This window comes from Ambystoma mexicanum, chromosome 5q (assembly GCF_040938575.1).
Source record: "Ambystoma mexicanum isolate Mex_15411 chromosome 5q, UKY_AmexF1_1, whole genome shotgun sequence".
Lineage (NCBI taxonomy): Eukaryota > Metazoa > Chordata > Amphibia > Caudata > Ambystomatidae > Ambystoma > Ambystoma mexicanum.
The window spans coordinates 450,554,069-450,575,057 of record NC_090933.1 but is presented as its reverse complement, the minus strand read 5'-3'; positions in this window follow the sequence as shown (position 1 = coordinate 450,575,057).

Genomic DNA, 20,989 nt, shown 5'->3' with positions numbered 1-20,989 from the left:
GATGACTTTTTAAGGGGGGGTGAGATCCAAGCATGTTTGATGACTGCTGGGACCAAGTTCTCTCTGAAAGAAGAGTTGACAAATTTAGCAATAAGATGGGGGAGGAGAGTAGCGCATAATTTGACCACCGACTCTGGACATATATCACCTCTGCAGTTTGTTGGCTTAATCCCAATTAGGGTATCAAGGACAACAGCTTCCGTCACTTCCACAAATTCAAAGGGATGGGGCGGACTGCATTATTCCTGTGAGAAAACATAGGAAGGGATATTTTCAGTGAGTCCAAATTAATCACAATGCCCCCAATATACATCTAAGTGTAACATCTTTCCTGCCCAAATATACATCTAAGTCCAAAGGATTCCAGCCCCAAAATACCCCTAGGTGCAAAACAACATACCCTGCCTCTAATACATCTAAATCCACCACTTTTTAGAGCAAGGGATATTTTTCAGTGAATCCATGTTATTCACAATGTCACTTTTAATTTTATGAATTTTATCTAACATAGAATTCTGAATTTGAGTGCACCAATTGGAATCATTTTTAGTGAATCCATGTTATTCACAATGTCACTTTTAATTTTATGAATTTTATCTAACATAGAATTCTGAATTTGAGTGCACCAATTGGAATCATTTAAGACCGTGGCGACAAGTAGACATGGGTTTTCTAATTCTTTCAAGATCTTAAACAGTTCCTTGGAGTCAGAGGAGGTTCCCTTAATTCTCTTGTCATAAGAGAGCTTCTTGGTAGAACAAATTGCATTTATATTGTCTTTTACAGTACAAGCATAACTTGTCTTATCTTCTGTAGTGATCCACTTTCTACAACTCCAAAATGCTTTATTTTTCTTATATTTCAGATTTTGAATTTCGGAGGAGGACCAGATGTTCAAAGGGAGAAATGTTTTCAGTCTTTGTTTAAGCAGGACCAAACTTTCCAGAGACATCGACATCATCTCATCGTAGGCTGAGGCCTGTTTAGCCACAGAGCCATAGAGGATAAGGCATTTCAGTACAGGGCAAAGAGTGGTGCTAGAGCGGCTGGAGTAAGTCTGTACAGCACAGCATCATAGCAGGTGGTAGTTTAACTTTCTTTCCTCATGGGGACCATGGTATCTGAAAATGTATAAAGTAGTGATCTGACCAGGGGAATGGATTGACTTCAATCTTGACACGCACCAGTGCATGAGATGTGATCCAGGCAAGGATCCTGCCACCAGTATGAGTCGGTTGAGTGATGTATTGGGTGAAGCCGAGGCCCTCTAATGTGGATTGCATTGCTTTGGCTGTTGAATCTGAGGAGTCATTAAACCTCAAATTTAAATCCCCAACAGTAATCATTTTTGATTGATGTTTAAGGGTGGAGGAAATAAAATCACAAAGATTAGTTAAGAACTCTGGCGTATTGTTAGAGGGATGATACAACACATATAGATTGAGTGTAGAGTTGTAGTCCAGTGCTAATTTGGCCAGCAGACTATCGCAGTCAGGCATGGTAACAAAGTTAACTTGGCGAATGGAGATACTGTCATGAGAAATGAGAGCTACTCCTCCTCCTTTGCTGGTGGTGCGATCCGCTCTATAGATGTTATAGCCCTGCAAGTATCAGAGAGGGACACGCTGCAGAATGCATCCAGGATGCATCCTGTGTAGCGTGTCTTATCAAAGATCTGGTGTTCAGAAGTAGGCAGCACAAAAAGTTACTGTAGTTTGACATAGGGAAGGTAGTCCCCTGCATCTAAGTGAACCGCATTTCCTACCCCCAAAATATATCTAAGTCCAACACGTTTCCTGCCCCAAAATACATCAAAGTGAATCACATTTTCTGGCACAAAAATGCATCTAACTGCAACACAATTCTGGCCCTAAAATACAATTGATATCCAACACATTCCTTGCCCCAAAATACATCTAACTGCAACACATTTCTGGCCCCAAAATAACTTCTAAGTCCAACATCTTTCCTGCCCCCAAAATACATCTAGGTGCTTCACTTTTCCTAACCAAATATACATCTAAGTCCAACATATTTCCTGCCCCAAAATACCTCTAAGTGCAACAAATGTTCTGCCCCAGGACATCTAAATCCGAAACCTTCCCTGCCCCAAAATACATCTAAGTGCAACACATTTCCAGCCCCCAAAATACATCTAAATCTAACACCTTCCCTGCCCACAAAAGGCATCTAAATCCAACACATGTACTTCCCACTAAAAAAATCTAGATCCAATGCATTTCCTCCCCCCAAATCACATCTAAGTGCAACACCTTTCCTGCCTCCCGATACATCCAAGTCCAACACGTTTCCTGCCTTCGAAATACATCTAAATCTAAGACATTACGGACTCAAAATACATCTAAGTGCAACTCCTTTCCTTCCCACAAAATACATCTAAGTGCAACACATTTTCTGCCCCAAAAATACATCTAAGTGCAACACATTGCGTACCCCCCAAATACATTTTAGGGCAATACATTTCTGGCACCCCCAAATACATCTAAATCCAAACCCTTTCTTGTCCCCAAAATACATCTAAGGGCAACACATTTCTGGCCCCTAAACACATCTAATTGTAACATATTTCCTTCCCCCAAAATAAGTATAAGTCTAAGACGTTTCCTTGCCCTCAAAATACATCTAACTGCAACACATTTCTGGCCCCAAAATAACTTCTAAGTCCAACATCTTTCCTGCCCCCAAAATACATCTAGGTGCTTCACTTTTCCTAACCAAATATACATCTAAGTCCAACATATTTCCTGCCCCAAAATACCTCTAAGTGCAACAAATGTTCTGCCCCAGCACATCTAAATCCAAAACCTTCCCTGCCCCAAAATACATCTAAGTGCAACACATTTCCAGCCCCCAAAATACATCTAAATCTAACACCTTCCCTGCCCACAAAAGGCATCTAAATCCAACACATGTACTTCCCACTAAAAAAATCTAGATCCAATGCATTTCCTCCCCCCAAATCACATCTAAGTGCAACACCTTTCCTGCCTCCCGATACATCCAAGTCCAACACGTTTCCTGCCTTCGAAATACATCTAAATCTAAGACATTACGGACTCAAAATACATCTAAGTGCAACTCCTTTCCTGCCCACAAAATACATCTAAGTGCAACACATTTTCTGCCCCAAAAATACATCTAAGTGCAACACATTGCGTACCCCCCAAATACATTTTAGGGCAATACATTTCTGGCACCCCCAAATACATCTAAATCCAAACCCTTTCTTGTCCCCAAAATACATCTAAGGGCAACACATTTCTGGCCCCTAAACACATCTAATTGTAACATATTTCCTTCCCCCAAAATAAGTATAAGTCTAAGACGTTTCCTTGCCCTCAAAATACATCTAAGGGCAACACATTTCCTTCCCCCCTAAAAATAATCTACATCCAATGCATTTCCTGCCACAAAACACATGTCAGTGCCACATCTTTCCTGCCCCCACAATACATCCAAGTGCAAAACATTTCCTGCCCCCAAAATACATCTAAATCCAAAACCTTCCCTACCCCCAAAATACATCTTAGTCCAAGACATTACATACCTAAAATACATCTAAGTGTAACTTCTTTCCTGCCCCCAAAATACACCTAAGTGTAACACATATCCAGCACCCAATATACATCTAATTTCCAACACCTTTCCTTCCCCCAAAATACATCTAAATCCAAGATGTTTCCTGTCTCCAAAATACATCTACGTCCAACATGTTTCCTGACACCAAAACACATCTAAGTCCAACACCTTTTCTTGACCCGAAAATACATCTAAGGGCAACACATTTCTGCCACCCCCTCCACAAATACATCTAATTATAACACTTTTCCTTCCCCCAAAATACAGCTAAGCCCAACACGTTTCCTTCCCCAAAATATATCTAAGTGCATCACATTCCCTGCCCCCAAAATACATCTAAGTGCAACAAATTCCTGGCCCCCAAAACACATCTAATGTCCAATAAGTTCCATGCCCCCAAAGTACATCTAATGTCCAACACCTTCCCTGCCCCTAAATACATCTAGGTGCAACACATTGCCTACCCCCCAGATACATTTCAGTGCAACCCCTTTCTTGCCCCCAAAATACTTCTAAGTCCAACACCTTCTGCCCCCAAAATACATCCACGAGCAACACATTTCCTGCCACAATTCACAGAAGTCCAACAACTTTCCTGCCCCCAAAAAACATCTCAGTGCAACACATTTCCTGCCCCCAAAATAATTCTAATGTCCAACATCTTCCCTGCCCCCAAAATACATCTAAGTGCAACACATTGCCTGCCCCCAAAATTCATTTAAGTGCAATACATTTCTGGCCTCCCCCAAAATATATCTAAGTCCAACCCTTTTCCTGCCCCCAAAATACATCTACAGGCAACACATGTCTGGCCCCCTAAACACATCTAATTGTAACACCTTTCCTTCCCCCAAAATACAAGACGTTTCCTGGCAACACAATTCCCGGGCCCCCAAAATACATCTATTGCCCAACACCTTCCTTGTCTCCTAAATACAACTATGTCCAATACCTTTTCTGCCTTCAAAATACATGTAAGTGCAACATATTTCCTGCCCTCAAAATACATCTAAGTGCAACACATTGCCTGCCCCAAAATACATTTAAGTGCAAAACATTTCCGGCCACCCCAAATACATCTAAGTTCAACACATTTACTGTCCCCAAAATACATCTATTGCAACACTTTTCCTGCCCAAATATGCATCTAAGTCCAACACATATCCTGCCCCCAAAATACATCTAAGTGTACCATAATTCTTGCCCCCAGAATACATCTAGGTGCAACACATTTCTAGCCCCCAAAATATATCTATGGCCAACACATTACTGGCCCCCCGAATACATCTAAGTGTAACACATTTCTTTCCCTCAAAATACAGCTAAGCCCAACATGTTTCCTGCCCCAAAATACATCTAAGTGCATCACATTCCCTGACCCCAAAATACATCCAAGTGCAACAAAATACTGGCCCCCAAAACACATATAATGTCCGATTAGTTCCACCCCCCAAAGTACATCTAATGTCCAACAACTTCCCTGCCCCTAAATACATCTAAGTGCAACACATTTTCAGCCCCAAAATACATCTTAGTGCAACACATTGCCTGCGCCCAAATACATTTCAGTGCAACCCCTTTCTTGCCCCCAAAATAATTCTAAGGGCAACACATTTCTGGCCCCCAAATATATCTAAATCCAACAACTTCTGCCCCCAAAAAATATCTCAGTGCACCACATTTCCTGCCCCCAAAATACATCTAATGTCCAACACCTTCCCTGTCCCAAAATACATATAAGTGCAACACATTGCCTGCCCCCTAAATACATCTACATGTAACACATTTCCTGCCCCAATTCATAGAAGTCCAACACCTTTCCTGCCCCCAAAAACTTCTCAGTGCAACACCTTCCTTGCCCCAAAAATACATCTAAGTGCAACACATTGCCTGCCCCCAAAATACATTTAAGTGCAATACATTTCTGGCCCCCAAAATACATTTATGTCCAACCCCTTTCCTGCCCCAAAATACGTCTACAGGCAGCACATTGCTGGCCCCCTAAACACATCTAATTGTAACACCTTTCCTTCCATCAAAATACATCTAAGTCCAAGACGTTTCCTGACTCCAAAATACATCTAAGTCGAAGACATTTCCTAACCCCAAAATACATCTAGGTCCAACAGCTTTCCTTGCCCCCAAAATACATCTAAGGGCAACACAATTCCCAGGCCCCCACAATACATCTATTGGCCAAAACCTTCCTTGTCCCCTAAATACATCTACGTCCAACACATTTTCTGCCCTCAAAACACATCTAAGTGCAATACATTGCCTGCCCCAAAATACATTTACGTGCAAAACATTTCCAGCTACCCCAAATACATCTAAGTTCAACACATTTCCTGTCCCCAAAATACATCTATTGCAACACTTTTCTGCCCAAATATGCATCTAAGTCCAACACATATCCTGCCCCCAAAATACATCTAAGTGTACCATAATTCTTGCCCCCAGAATACATCTAGGTGCAACACATTTCTAGCCCCCAAAATATATCTATGGCCAACACATTACTGGCCCCCCGAATACATCTAAGTGTAACACATTTCCTGCACCCAGATTCACCTAAATCCAGCACTTTTCCTTAACCTAATACACAAGCGCAACACATTTGTTGCCCCCAAAATACATCTAAGTGCAAAACCTTTCCTGCCGAAATATACATCTAAGTAAAACATATTAACTGCCTTAAATGCCTCTAAGTGCAACACATTTTTGTCCCCCAATACATCTAAGTCCAACACCTTTCTTACCCCAAAATTTCATCTTAGGGCAACACATTTCTGGTCCCCCAAATGCATCTAATTGTAACACCTTTCCTGCCCCCAAAATACATCTACGTCCAAGTTGTTTCCTGCCCCTGAAGTATATCTAAGTCCAACACATTTCCTGCCCCCAAAATACATCTCAGTGCTACACATTGCCTGCCCTCAAAGTACATTTAAGTGCAATACATTGCTGCCCCCAATACATTTAAGTCCAACACCTTTCCTGCCCAAATATACATCTAAGTCCAACAACTTTGCTGCCTTCAAAATACATCTATGTGCAACACATTTCCTGCCCTAAAAATACATCTATGTGCAACACATTGCCTGCCCCAAAATACATGTAAGTGCAATATATTTCCAGCCACCCCAAATACATCTAAGTCCAACACCTTTCCTGTCCCAAAATACATTTAAGTACAACACATATCATGCCCCCCAAACCAGCTAAGTGCAACACCTTCCTGCGTCCCCAATACATGTACATGCAAAATATGCCCTGTCCCAAAATACCACTAAGTGCAAAACCTTTCCTGCCCCCAAATTCCATCTATTTGCATCAATTTTCCTGCCCCAAAATATATCTAAGTGAATCACATTTCCAGGGCCCCCAAAAAACATCTATTGGCCAACACCATCCCTGTCCCCTAAACAGATCTACGTCCAACACCTTTCCTGCCTTCAAAATACATCTAAGTGCAACACATGTCCTGCCCTCAAAATGCATCTAAGTGCAACACATTTCCTGTCCCCAAAATACATCTATTGCAACACTTTTCTGCCTAAATATGCATCTAAGTCCAACACATATCCTGCCCCCAAAATACATCTAAGTGTACCATAATTCTTGCCCCCAGAATACATCTAGGTGCAACACATTTCTAGCCCCCAAAATATATCTATGGCCAACACATTACTGGCCCCCCGAATACATCTAAGTGTAACACATTTCCTGCACCCAGATTCACCTAAATCCAGCACTTTTCCTTAACCTAATACACAAGCGCAACACATTTGTTGCCCCCAAAATACATCTAAGTGCAAAACCTTTCCTGCCGAAATATACATCTAAGTAAAACATATTAACTGCCTTAAATGCCTCTAAGTGCAACACATTTTTGTCCCCCAATACATCTAAGTCCAACACCTTTCTTACCCCAAAATTTCATCTTAGGGCAACACATTTCTGGTCCGCCAAATGCATCTAATTGTAACACCTTTCCTGCCCCCAAAATACATCTACGTCCAAGTTGTTTCCTGCCCCTGAAGTATATCTAAGTCCAACACATTTCCTGCCCCCAAAATACATCTCAGTGCTACACATTGCCTGCCCTCAAAGTACATTTAAGTGCAATACATTGCTGCCCCCAATACATCTAAGTCCAACACCTTTCCTGCCCAAATATACATCTAAGTCCAACAACTTTGCTGCCTTCAAAATACATCTATGTGCAACACATTTCCTGCCCTAAAAATACATCTATGTGCAACACATTGCCTGCCCCAAAATACATGTAAGTGCATTATATTTCCAGCCCCCCCAAACCAGCTAAGTGCAACACCTTCCTGCGTCCCCAATACATGTACATGCAAAATATGTCCTGTCCCAAAATACCACTAAGTGCAAAACCTTTCCTGCCCCCAAATTCCATCTATTTGCATCAATTTTCCTGCCCCAAAATATATCTAAGTGAATCACATTTCCAGGGCCCCCAAAAAACATCTATTGGCCAACACCATCCCTGTCCCCTAAACAGATCTACGTCCAACACCTTTCCTGCCTTCAAAATACATCTAAGTGCAACACATGTCCTGCCCTCAAAATGCATCTAAGTGCAACACATTTTCTGCCCCAAAATACATTTAAGTGCAATACTTTTCCAGCCACCCCAACTACATCTAAGTACAACACTTTTCCTGTCCCCAAAATGCATCTAGTGATACAGCTTTCCTGCCCAAATATGCATCTAAGTCCAACATATTTCCTGCCTCAAAATACCTCTAAGTGCAACACAAATCCTGACCCTAAAATGCATCTAAGTGTACCACATTTCCTCCCCCCAGAATACATCTAGGTGCAACACATGTAGAGCCCCCAAAGTTGGGGCAGCACATTTCTGGCCCCGAAAATAAATCTAATTGTAATACCTTTCCTGCCCTCAAAATACATCTAAGTAGAAGACGTTTCCTGCCCCCAAAATACAACTAATTGCAACACATTTTTGCCCCAAAATACATCTAAGAGCAACACATTTCCTGCCACCAATATACATCTAAGTGCAGGATATTTTCAGCCCCAAATACCTCTTAGTTCAACACATTTTGGTCCTCCCAATATATCTAAATCCAACACCTTTCCTAACCCCAAATGTCATCTAAGGGCAACACATTTCTGGTCCCCCAAATACATCTATTTGTAACACGTTTCCTGCCCCCAATATACATACAAGTCCAAGATGTTTCCTGCCCCGAAATACATCTCATCCCAACACATTTCCTGCCCCCAAAATAAATCTCAGTGCAACACATTGCCTGCCCTCAAAATACATTTAAGGGCAATACATTTCCACCCCCTAAAAACATCTAAGTACAACACCTTTCCTGCCCCAATATACATCTAAGTCCAACACCTTTGAGCCTTCAAAATACATCTAAGTGCAACATTGAAGCCCAAATATGAAACTAACTCCAACATATTTCCTGCCTCAAAATACCTCAAAGTGCAACACATATCCTGCCCCCAAAATACTTCTAAGTGTACCACATTTCCTGCACCCACAATACATCTAAATGCAACACATTTCCAGTCCCTAAGATACATCTAAGGGCAACACATTACTGGACCTGAAAATTCATCTAATTGTAACACCTTTCCTGGCCCCAAAATACATCTAAGTGCATCACATTTTCTACCTCCAGATTCCATCTAAGAGCAACACATTTCTGGCCCCAAAATATATCTAATGTCCAATACCTTCCCTGCCCCCAAAATAGATCTAAGTCCAAAACCTTTCCTGCCCATAAAATTCATCTATGTGTAACACATTTCCTGCCCCAAAAATACATCTCACTGCAACACATTGCCTGCCCTCAAAATACATTTAAGTGCAATACATTTCCAGCCCCCCAAATTCATTTGGGTGTAACCCATATCCTGCCCCAGCATACATCTAAGTTAACATATTTTCTGCCCCAAAATGCCTCTAAGTGCAACCCATATCCTGCCCAGAATACATCTAAGTTAAACACCTTTATTGCCCCCAAAATACATCTAAATGCAACACATTTGTCGGTGCCCAATATACATCTAAGTCCAACACCTTTCCTGGCCCAAAATACATCTAAATCCAATACATTTCAGGCCCCGTAAATACATCTAAGCCCAATGCATTTCATGCCCCCAAAAACATCTAAGTGCAACACATTTCTTGCCTCCCCAAAACATCTAAGTGCAAAACATTTCCTGTCCACAAAACATCTAACTGCAACACATTTCCTTCCCCAAAATACATCTACATCCATCACCATTCCTGTCTCAAAATACCTCTAAGTGCATCAACTTTCCTGCCCCCAAAATACATCGAAGTCCAACAAATTTCCTGCCCCCTAAATACACCTAAGCACAACACATTTCCTGCCCCCAAAAAACATCTAAGTGCCATACCTTTCCTGCCTCCCCAATATATCTAAGTGCAACATATTTTCTGCCCCAAAATACATTTAAGTGCAATACTTTTCCAGCCACCCCAACTACATCTAAGTAGAACGCTTTTCCTGTCCCCAAAATGCATCTAGTGATACAGCTTTCCTGCCCAAATATGCATCTAAGTCCAACATATTTCCTGCCTCAAAATATCTCTAAGTGCAATACAAATCCTGACCATAAAATGCATCTAAGTGTACCACATTTCCTCCCCCCAGAATACATCTAGGTGCAACACATGTAGAGCCCCCAAAGTACATCTATGGGCAGCACATTTCTGGCCCCGGAAATAAATCTAATTGTAATACCTTTCCTGCCCTCAAAATACATCTAAGTAGAAGACGTTTCCTGCCCCCAAAATACAACTAATTGCAACACATTTTTGCCCCAAAATACATCTAAGAGCAACACATTTCCTGCCACCAATATACATCTAAGTGCAGGATATTTTCAGCCCCAAATACCTCTTAGTTCAACACATTTTTGTCCTCCCAATATATCTAAATCCAACACCTTTCCTAACCCCAAATGTCATCTAAGGGCAACACATTTCTGGTCCCCCAAATACATCTATTTGTAACACCTTTCCCGCCCCCAATATACATACAAGTCCAAGATGTTTCCTGCCCCGAAATACATCTAATCCCAACACATTTCCTGCCCCCAAAATAAATCTCAGTGCAACACATTGCCTGCCCTCAAAATACATTTAAGGGCAATACATTTCCACCCCCTAAAAACATCTAAGTACAACACCTTTCCTGCCCCAATATACATCTAAGTCCAACACCTTTGCTGCCTTCAAAATACATCTAAGTGCAACATTGAAGCCCAAATATGAAACTAACTCCAACATATTTCCTGCCTCAAAATACCTCAAAGTGCAACACATATCCTGCTCCCAAAATACTTCTAAGTGTACCACATTTCCTGCACCCACAATACATCTAAATGCAACACATTTCCAGTCCCTAAGATACATCTAAGGGCAACACATTACTGGACCCGAAAATTCATCTAATTGTAACACCTTTCCTGGCCCCAAAATACATCTAAGTGCATCACATTTTCTGCCTCCAGATTCCATCTAAGAGCAACACATTTCTGGCCCCCAAAATATATCTAATGTCCAATACCTTCCCTGCCCCCAAAATAGATCTAAGTCCAAAACCTTTCCTGCCCATAAAATTCATCTATGTGTAACACATTTCCTGCCCCAAAAATACATCTCACTGCAACACATTGCCTGCCCTCAAAATACATTTACGTGCAATACATTTCCAGCCCCCCAAATTCATTTAAGTGTAACCCATATCCTGCCCCAGCATACATCTAAGTTCAACATATTTTCTGCCCAAAAATGCCTCTAAGTGCAACCCATATCCTGCCCAGAATACATCTAAGTTAAACACCTTTATTGCCCCCAAAATACATCTAAATGCAACACATTTGTCGGTGCCCAAAATACATCCAAGTCCAACACCTTTCCTGCCCCAAAATACATCTAAATCCAATACATTTCAGGCCCTGTAAATACATCTAAGCCCAATGCATTTCATGCCCCTAAAAACATCTAAGTGCAACACATTTCTTGCCTCCCCAATACATCTAAGTGCAAAACATTTCCTGTCCACAAAACATCTAACTGCAACACATTTCCTTCCCCCAAATACATCTACATCCATCACCATTCCTGTCTCAAAATACCTCTAAGTGCATCAACTTTCCTGCCCCCAAAATACATCGAAGTCCAACAAATTTCCTGCCCCCTAAATACACCTAAGCACAACACATCTCCTGCCCCCAAAAAACATCTAAGTGCCATACCTTTCCTGCCTCCCCAATATATCTAAGTGCATAACATTTCGTGCCCCCAAAATACCACTAAGTGCAACACCTTTGCTGCCCCAAAACACATCTGAGTTGATCACATATCCTGCCCCCAAAATACATCAAAGTGCAACACATTAATGGCCCCCAAAATGCATCTAATGTCAAACACCTTCCTGCCACCAAATTACATCTAAATCCATCACCTTTACTGCCTCCAAAATACAACTAAGTGCAACACATTTCATGCTCCCAAAATCGATCTAAGTGCAACACATTGCCTGCCCCATAAAATATGTTTAAGTGCAATATATTACCAGGCCCCCCAAATACATATAAGTCCAACGCCTTTCCTACCCCAAAAATACATCTAAATGCAACCCCTCTCCTGCCCCAATAAACATCTAAGTGCAACATATTTGCTGCCCAAAATACCTGTAAGCACAACACATTTTCTCCCACCAATACATCTAAGTCCAACACCTTTCCTGGCCCCAGATTTCATCAAAGGGCAACACATTTCTGCCCCCCCAAATACATCTAATTTTAACAACTGTCCTGCCCCAAAATACATCTAAGTCCAAGATTTTTCCTTCGCCTGAAAGACAACTTAGTCCAACACATTATTGACCACCTCAAATACATCTATGTGTAACATCTTTACTGCCCCAAAATACATCTAATCTCCAACACCTTCCCTGCACCCAAAATAGATCTACGTCCAACACATTTAGTGCCCATAAAATACATCTAAGTGTAACACATTTACTGCTTCCAAAATACATCTCAGTGCAACACATTGACTGCCCTCAAAATACATTTAATTGCAATACATTTCTGGCTCCCCCAAATACATCTTAGTGCAACGCCTTTCCTGCCCTAATATACATCTAAGTCCAATGTATTCCCTGCCCCAAAATACCTCTAAGTGCAGGACATATCCTGCCCCCAGTACATCTAAGTCCAACACCTTTATTGGCCCCAAAATACATGTGAGTCCAATACATTTCCTGCCCCATAAATCCATCTAAGAGCAACATATTTCCTGCCTCGCCAATACATATAAGTGAAAGATATTTCCTGCCCCCAAAATACCACTAAGTGCAACACATTTCCTGCCCCAAATACAAATAAGTCCAAGACCTTTCCTGCCCCAAAATGAATCTAAGTACAGCACCTTTCCTGCCCCTAAAATACATCTAAGAGCAACACATTTCTGGCCCCAAATACATTGAATTGTAATACCTTTCCTGCCCCCAAAATCGATCTAAGTCTAAGACATTTCCTGCCACATAAATACATCTAAGCCCAATGTATTTCCTGCCTCCAAAAACATCTAAGTGCAACATATTTCTTGCCTCCCCAATACATCTAAGTGAAAAACATTTCCTGCCCCCAAAATACCGCTAAATGCAACACATTTCCTTTCCCCATATAAATAAGTCCAACACCTTTCCTGCCCCAATATACATCTAAGTACAGCACCTTTCCTGCCCCAAAATACATCTAAGAGCAGCACAATTCTGGCCGGCAAATACATCTAATTGTAACACCTTTCGTGCCCCCAAAATACATCTAAGTCCAAGACATTTCCTTCCCCCGAAATACATATATGTACAACACATTACTGACCACCCAAATACATCTAAGTGTAACACATTTCCTGCCCCCAAAATGCATGTAAGGCCAACTCATTTCCTGCACGGAAATACACCTAAGCCCAATGTATTTCCTGCCCCCAAAAACATCTAAGTGCAACATATTTCCTGCCTCCTCAATACATCTAAGTGCAAAACAATTCCTGCCCCAAAATACCACTTAGTGTAACACATGTCTTACCCCCAAAATAAATCTAAGTCCAACACCATTCCTGGCCCAGATACATCTAAATGCATCCCCTTTCCTGCCCCAAAATACAACAAAGTCCAACAAATGTCCATCCCCCTAAATACATCTAAGCCCAACACATCTACTGAACCTAAAAAATATCTAAGTGCCATAACTTTCTTGTCTCCCCAGTACATCTAAGTGCATAACATTTCCTGCGCACAAAATACCACTGAGTGCAGCACCTTTCCTACCCCCAAGATACATCTAAGTGCAACATGTTTTCTAGCCCCAAAATACATCAAATCAAACACATTACTGACCCCCAAATACATTTAAGTGTAACACCTTTCCTGCACCCAAAATACAACTAATTCCACCTATTTGCCTGAAACCGAAATACATCTAAGTCTAACATCTCTCCTGCCCATTAATTACAGCTAAGGGCAACACATTTCTGCCCCCCAAAATACAACCAATAGTCAGAGCTTTCTTGCCCTCAAACTGCATCTTCTAAGTTTAAAATGTTTCCCACACCCCCAAAATATATCTAGGTCTAAACACATTACTGACCCCCCAAATACATAAAAGTGTAATACCTTTCCTACCCCAAAATACATCTAAGTCCAATACCTTTCTTGTCCCCAGAAAACGTCTAAGATCATCACATTTGATGCAGCAAAAATACATATAAGCTCAACACATTTCTGGCACCCAAAATACATCTATTGGCTAACACCTTCCATGTCCCCTAAATACATGTATGTCCAACAACTTTCCTGGCTTCAAAATACATCTAGGTGCAGCACATTTCCTGCCCTCAAAATACATCTAAGTGCAACACATTGCCTGCCCCAAAATACATTTAAGTGCAAAACATTTCCAGCCAGCGCAAATACATCTATGTCCAACACAATTCCTGTCCCATAAATGCATCTGGTGCAACACTTTTCCTGCCCAAATATGCATCTAAGTGTACCACATTTCCTGCCCCAGAATACATCTAAGTGCAACACATTTACAGCCCCCAAAGTACATCTATGGGCAGCATATTTCTGGCCACAAAAATAAATCTAAATGTAATACCTTTCCTGCACCCAAAATACAACTAATTGCAACATATTTTTTACCCCCAAAATACATCTCAGAGCAACACCTTTCCTACATCTAAGTGCAACATATTTTCTGCCCCAAATACCTCTTAGTGCAACACATTTCTGTCCTCCCAATACATCTAAGTCCAACAACTTTCCTACCCCCAAATCTCATCTAAGGGCAAAACATTTCTGGTCCCCAAATATATCTAATTGTAACACCTTGCCTGCCCCCAAAATACATATAAGTCCAAGACCTTTCCTGCCCCGAAATACATCTAATTCCAACACATTTCCTGCCCCCAAAATACATCTCAGTGCAACACATTGCCCGCCCTCAAAATACAATTAAGGGCAATACATTTCCACCCCCAAAAACATTGAAGTGCAATACTTTTCCTGCCCAATATACATCTAAGTCCAAAACCATTGCTGTCTTCAAAATACATCTAAGTGCAACAATGTCCTGCCCCCAAAATATATCTAAGTGCAACACATTGCCTGCCCCCAAAAGATATTTAAGTGTAATACATTTCCGACCGCCCCAAATACAAATAACTCCAACACGTTTCCTGTGCCCCAATTTATCTAATTCCAAAACCTTTGCTGCCCAAATATGCAACTAACTGCAACATATTTCCTGCCCCAAAACACCTCAAAGTGCAACACATATCCTGCCCCAAAATACTTCTATGTGTACCACATTTCCTGCACCCACAATACATCTAAGTGCAACTCATGTCCAGCCCCTAAGATACATCTAAGGGCAACACATTACTGGCCCTCAAAATACATCTAATTGTAATACCTTTGCTGCACCCAAAATGAATCTAATTCCAAGATGTTCCTACCCCTAAAATAAATCCAACACATTTCCTGCCCCCGAAATACATCTAAGTGCATCACATTTTTCTGCCTCCAGATTCCATCTAAGAGCAACACATTTCAGACCCCCAAAATATATTGAATGTCCAACACCCTCCCTGCCCATAAAATACATCTAAGTGTACCACATGGCCTGCCCCCAAAAACATCTCAGTGCAACACATTGCCTGCCCTCAAAATACATTTAAGTGCAATACATTTCCAGCCCCCCAAATTCATCTAAGTGTAGCATCTTACCTGCCCCGATATATATCTAAGTTCTGCATGATTTCTGCCCCAAAATATCTCTAAGTGCAACACCTATCCTGCCCAGAATACATCTAAGTCCAACCTCTATAATGCCCCCAAAATACATCTAAATGTAACACATTTGTCGGCACACAAAATACATCTAGGGGCAGCACATTTGTGGCCCCGAAAATAAATCTAATTGTAATACCTTTCCTGCACCCAAAATACATCTAAGTGCAAGATGTTTCCTGGCCCAAAATATAACTAATTCCAACACATTTTTTACCCCCAAAATACATCTAAGAGCAACACCTTTCCTGCCCCAATAAACATCTAAGTGCAGCATATTTTCTGCCCCAAATACCTCTTAGTGCAACACATTTTGTCCTCCCAATACATCTAAGTCCAACACCGTTCCTACCCCCAAATCTCATCTAAGGGCAACACATTTCTGGTCCCCCAAATACATAGCATTGTAACATCTTTCCTGCCTCCCCAATGCATCTAAGTGCATAACATTTCCTCTCCCAAAATAACTCTAAGTGCAATACCTTTCCTGCCTCAAAATCTTTCCTGCCCCAAAATACATCTGAGTTGATCACATTTCCTGCCCCCAAAATACATCAAAGTGCAACACATTAATCGCCCCCAAAATGCATCTAATGTCAAACACCTTACTGCCCACAAATTACATCTAAATCCACCACCTTTATTGCCTCCAAAATACATCTAAGTGCAACACATTTCCTGCCCCCTAAATTGATCTAAGTGCAACTCATTGCCTGCCCCTCAAAATATGCTTAAGTGCAATATATTACCAGGCCCCCCCAAAATACGTCTAAGTCCAATGCCTTTCCTACCCCAAAAATACATCTAAATGCAACACATTTCCTGCCCCAATATACATCTAAGTGCAACGTATTTGCTGCCCAAAATACCTGTAAGTGCAAGACATTTTCTCCCCCCCCCAATATATCTAAGTGCAACACCTTTCCTGGTACCAAATTTTATCTAATGGCAACACATTTCTGGCTCCCCAAATACATCGAATTTTAACACCTTATCTCCCCCCCAAATACATCTAAGTCCAAGATGTTTCCTTCCAATGAAAAACAACTATGTCCAACACATTATCTCATCTAAGGGCAATACATTTCTGGTCCCCAAATACATCTAATTGTAACATCTTATTGTAACATCTTTCCTGCCCCAAAATACATATAAGTCCAAGACGTTTCCTGCACCGAAATGCATCTAAGTTCAACACATTAGCTGCCCCCAAAATACATCTCAGTGCAACATATTGCCTGCCCTCAAAATACATTTAAGTGCAATACATTTCCGCCCCCAAAAACATTGAAGTGCAATACCTTTCCTGCCCAATATACATCTAAGTCCAAAACCTTTGCTGCCTTCAAAATACATCTAAGTGCAACAATGTCCTGCCCCCAAAATATATCTAAGTGTAACACGTTGCCTGCCCCCAAAATATATTTAAGTGTAATACATTTCCGGCCGCCCCAAATACAAATAACTCCAACACATTTCCTGTGCCCCAATTTATCTAATTCCAACACCTTTGCTGCCCAAATATGCAACTAACTGCAACATATTTCCTGCCCCAAAACACCTCAAAGTGCAACACATATCCTGCCCCAAAATACTTCTATGTGTACCACATTTCCTGCACCCACAATACATCTAAGTGCAACACATTACTGGCCCTGAAAATACATCTAATTGTAATACCTTTGCTGCACCCAAAATGCATCTAATTCCAAGATGTTCCTACCCCTAAAATAAATCCAACACGTTTCCTGCCCCCGAAATACATCTAAGTGCATCACATTTTCTGCCTCCAGATTCCATCTAAGAGCAACACATTTCAGACCCCCAAAATATATTTAATGTCCAACACCCTCCCTGCCCATAAAATACATTTAAGTGTAGCGCATGGCCTGCCCCCAAAATACATCTCAGTGCAACATATTGCCTGCCCTCAAAATACATTTAAGTGCAATACATTTCCAGACCCCCAAATTCATCTAAGTGTAACACCTTTCCTGCACCAATATACATCTAAGTTCTACATAATTTCTGCCCCTAAATATCTCTAAGTGCAACACCTATCCTGTCCAGAATACATCTAAGTCCAACCTCAATAATGACCCCAAAATACATCTAAATGCAACACATTTGCCGGCACCCAAAATACATCTAGGGGCAGCACATTTCTGGCCCCGAAAATAAATCTAATTGTAATACCTTTCCTGCCCCCAAAATACATCTAAGTCCAAGACGTTTCCTGGCCCAAAATATAACTAATTCCAACACATTTTTTACCCCCAAAATACATCTAAGAGCAACACCCTTCCTGCCCCAATAAACATCTAAGTGCAGCAAATACCTCTTAGTGCAACACATTTTTGTCCTCCCAATACATCTAAGTCCAACACCATTCCTACCCCCAAATCTCATCTAACGGCAACACATTTCTGGTCCCCCAAATATATAGCATTGTAACATCTTTCCTGCCTCCCCAATGCATCTAAGTGCATAACATTTCCTCTCCCAAAATACCTCTAAGTGCAATACCTTTCCTGCCCCAAAATCTTTCCTGCCCCAAAATACATCTGAGTTGATCACATTTCCTGCCCCCAAAATACATCAAAGTGCAACACATTAATGGCCCCCAAAATGCATCTAATGTCAAACACCTTACTGCCCCCAAATTACATCTAAATCCATCACCTTTATTGCCTCCAAAATACATCTAAGTGCAACACATTTCCTGCCCCCAAAATTGATCTAAGTGCAACACATTCCCTGCCCCTAAAAATATGCTTAAATGCAATATATTACCAGGCCCCCAAAATACATCTAAGTCCAATGCCTTTCCTGCCCCAAAAATACATCTAAATGCAACACATTTCCTGCCCCAATATACATCTAAGTGCAACATATTTGCTGCCCAAAATACCTGTAAATGCAAGACATTTTCTCCCCCCCCCAATATATCTAAGTGCAACACCTTTCCTGGTACCAAATTCTATCTAATGGCAACACATTTCTGGCTCCCCAAATACATCTTATTGTAACACCTTATCTCCCCCCCCAAATACATCTAAGTCCAGGATGTTTCCTTCCAATGAAAAACAACTATGTCCAACACATTATTGACCATCTCGAATACATCTATGTGTAACACCTTTAATGCCCCAAAATACATCTAAGTCCAACACATTTCCTGCCACCAATATACATCTAAGTGCAGGATATTTTCAGCCCCAAATACCTCTTAGTTCAACACATTTTTGTCCTCCCAATATATCTAAATCCAAAACCTTTCCTAACCCCAAATGTCATCTAAGGGCAACACATTTCTGGTCCCAAATACATCTAATTGTAACATCTTATTGTAACATCTTTCCTGCCCCAAAATACATATAAGTCCAAGACATTTCCTGCACCGAAATGCATCTAAGTTCAACACATTAGCTGCCCCCAAAATACATCTCAGTGCAACATATTGCCTGCCCTCAAAATACATTTAAGTGCAATACGTTTCCACCCCCAAAAACATTGAAGTGCAATACCTTTCCTGCCCAATATACATCTAAGTCCAAAACCTTTGCTGCCTCAAAATACATCTAAGTGCAACAATGTCCTGCCCCCAAAATATATCTAAGTGAAACACATTGCCTGCCCCCAAAATATATTTAAGTGTAATACATTTCCGGCCGCCCCAAATACAAATAACTCCAACACATTTCCTGTGCCCCAATTTATCTAATTTCAACGCCTTTCCTGCCCAAATATGCAACTAACTGCAACATATTTCCTGCCCCAAAACACCTCAAAGTGCAACACATATCCTGCTCCAAAATACTTCTATGTGTACCACATTTCCTGCAACCACAATACATCTAAGTGCAACACATTACTGGCCCTGAAAATACATCTATTTGTAATACCTTTGCTGCACCCAAAATGCATCTAATTCCAAGATGTTCCTACTCCTAAAATAAATCCAACATGTTTCCTGCCCCCGAAATACATCTAAGTGCATCACATTTTCTGCCTCCAGATTCCATCTAAGAGCAACACATTTCAGACCCCCAAAATATATTTAATGTCCAACACCCTCCCTGCCCATAAAATACATCTAAGTGTAGCACATGGCCTGCCCCCAAAATACTTCACAGTGCAACACATTGCCTGCCCTCAAAATACATTTAAGTGCAATACATTTCCAGCCCCCCAAATTCATCTAAGTGTAACACCTTTCCTGCACCAATTGTCATATATCGCCCCTGGAAAGTATGGAGCAGATGGGCGCTATGGGACTAGATTCCGAGTCACTGCAGGGTGCGGTCTGGTCTTTCTGTTGTATTGCCTACAAGTACAGGAAAATGGAGAATACCTGTGCGTTGCAACTTTCTTGCTGCTTACGTGAGTACACCTTGCTTGTGCTCTGCCTCCAGAAGTTTCTCTGTGTTTCCTGTGCCTTCCTTCCCAGTTCGTCTGCCCGTGTCTTTCCGTTACCGCTGTTCGCGGTTCCCTCCTCCCGTTTATTCCGCCTTCCTGTTTGTTTTCTGCTTCCGCTGTTAACCGCGCTCTGCGCTGCCTTCTAATATTCACACCTGCTTCAGCGTCTCATCTGCCATCGGACGCTTTCTGCTGGGAACACTTCGTTGTCCAAGTTTTTTGGAGTACTATACTGTTTGTGCTGTTCCGCACTGGACCGTTACTTCCTACTCACAAAGAACACTTACCAGTGCATGCTGGTTATTGAAGTACGGATACACGCCAACAACTTCCTGCCAACTACAGCTACACAATCTTCCAGGGTTTTTCGGCAAGGCTTTTCCCTGGTTTGGGGTGGGCTCCCCGGAGTCCCCGCTGCCGGGCTAATTGCCTATAGGCAAAGTGGCCTCCGGGGGAGCTCGCTCCTATTTCGTCAAACAGAAGAATAAGATCGTCAAGACAAAGACAAAGACAGCCTGGAGGGAAAAGCCGGAAAGCTCATCAGACGAATCCGTAAA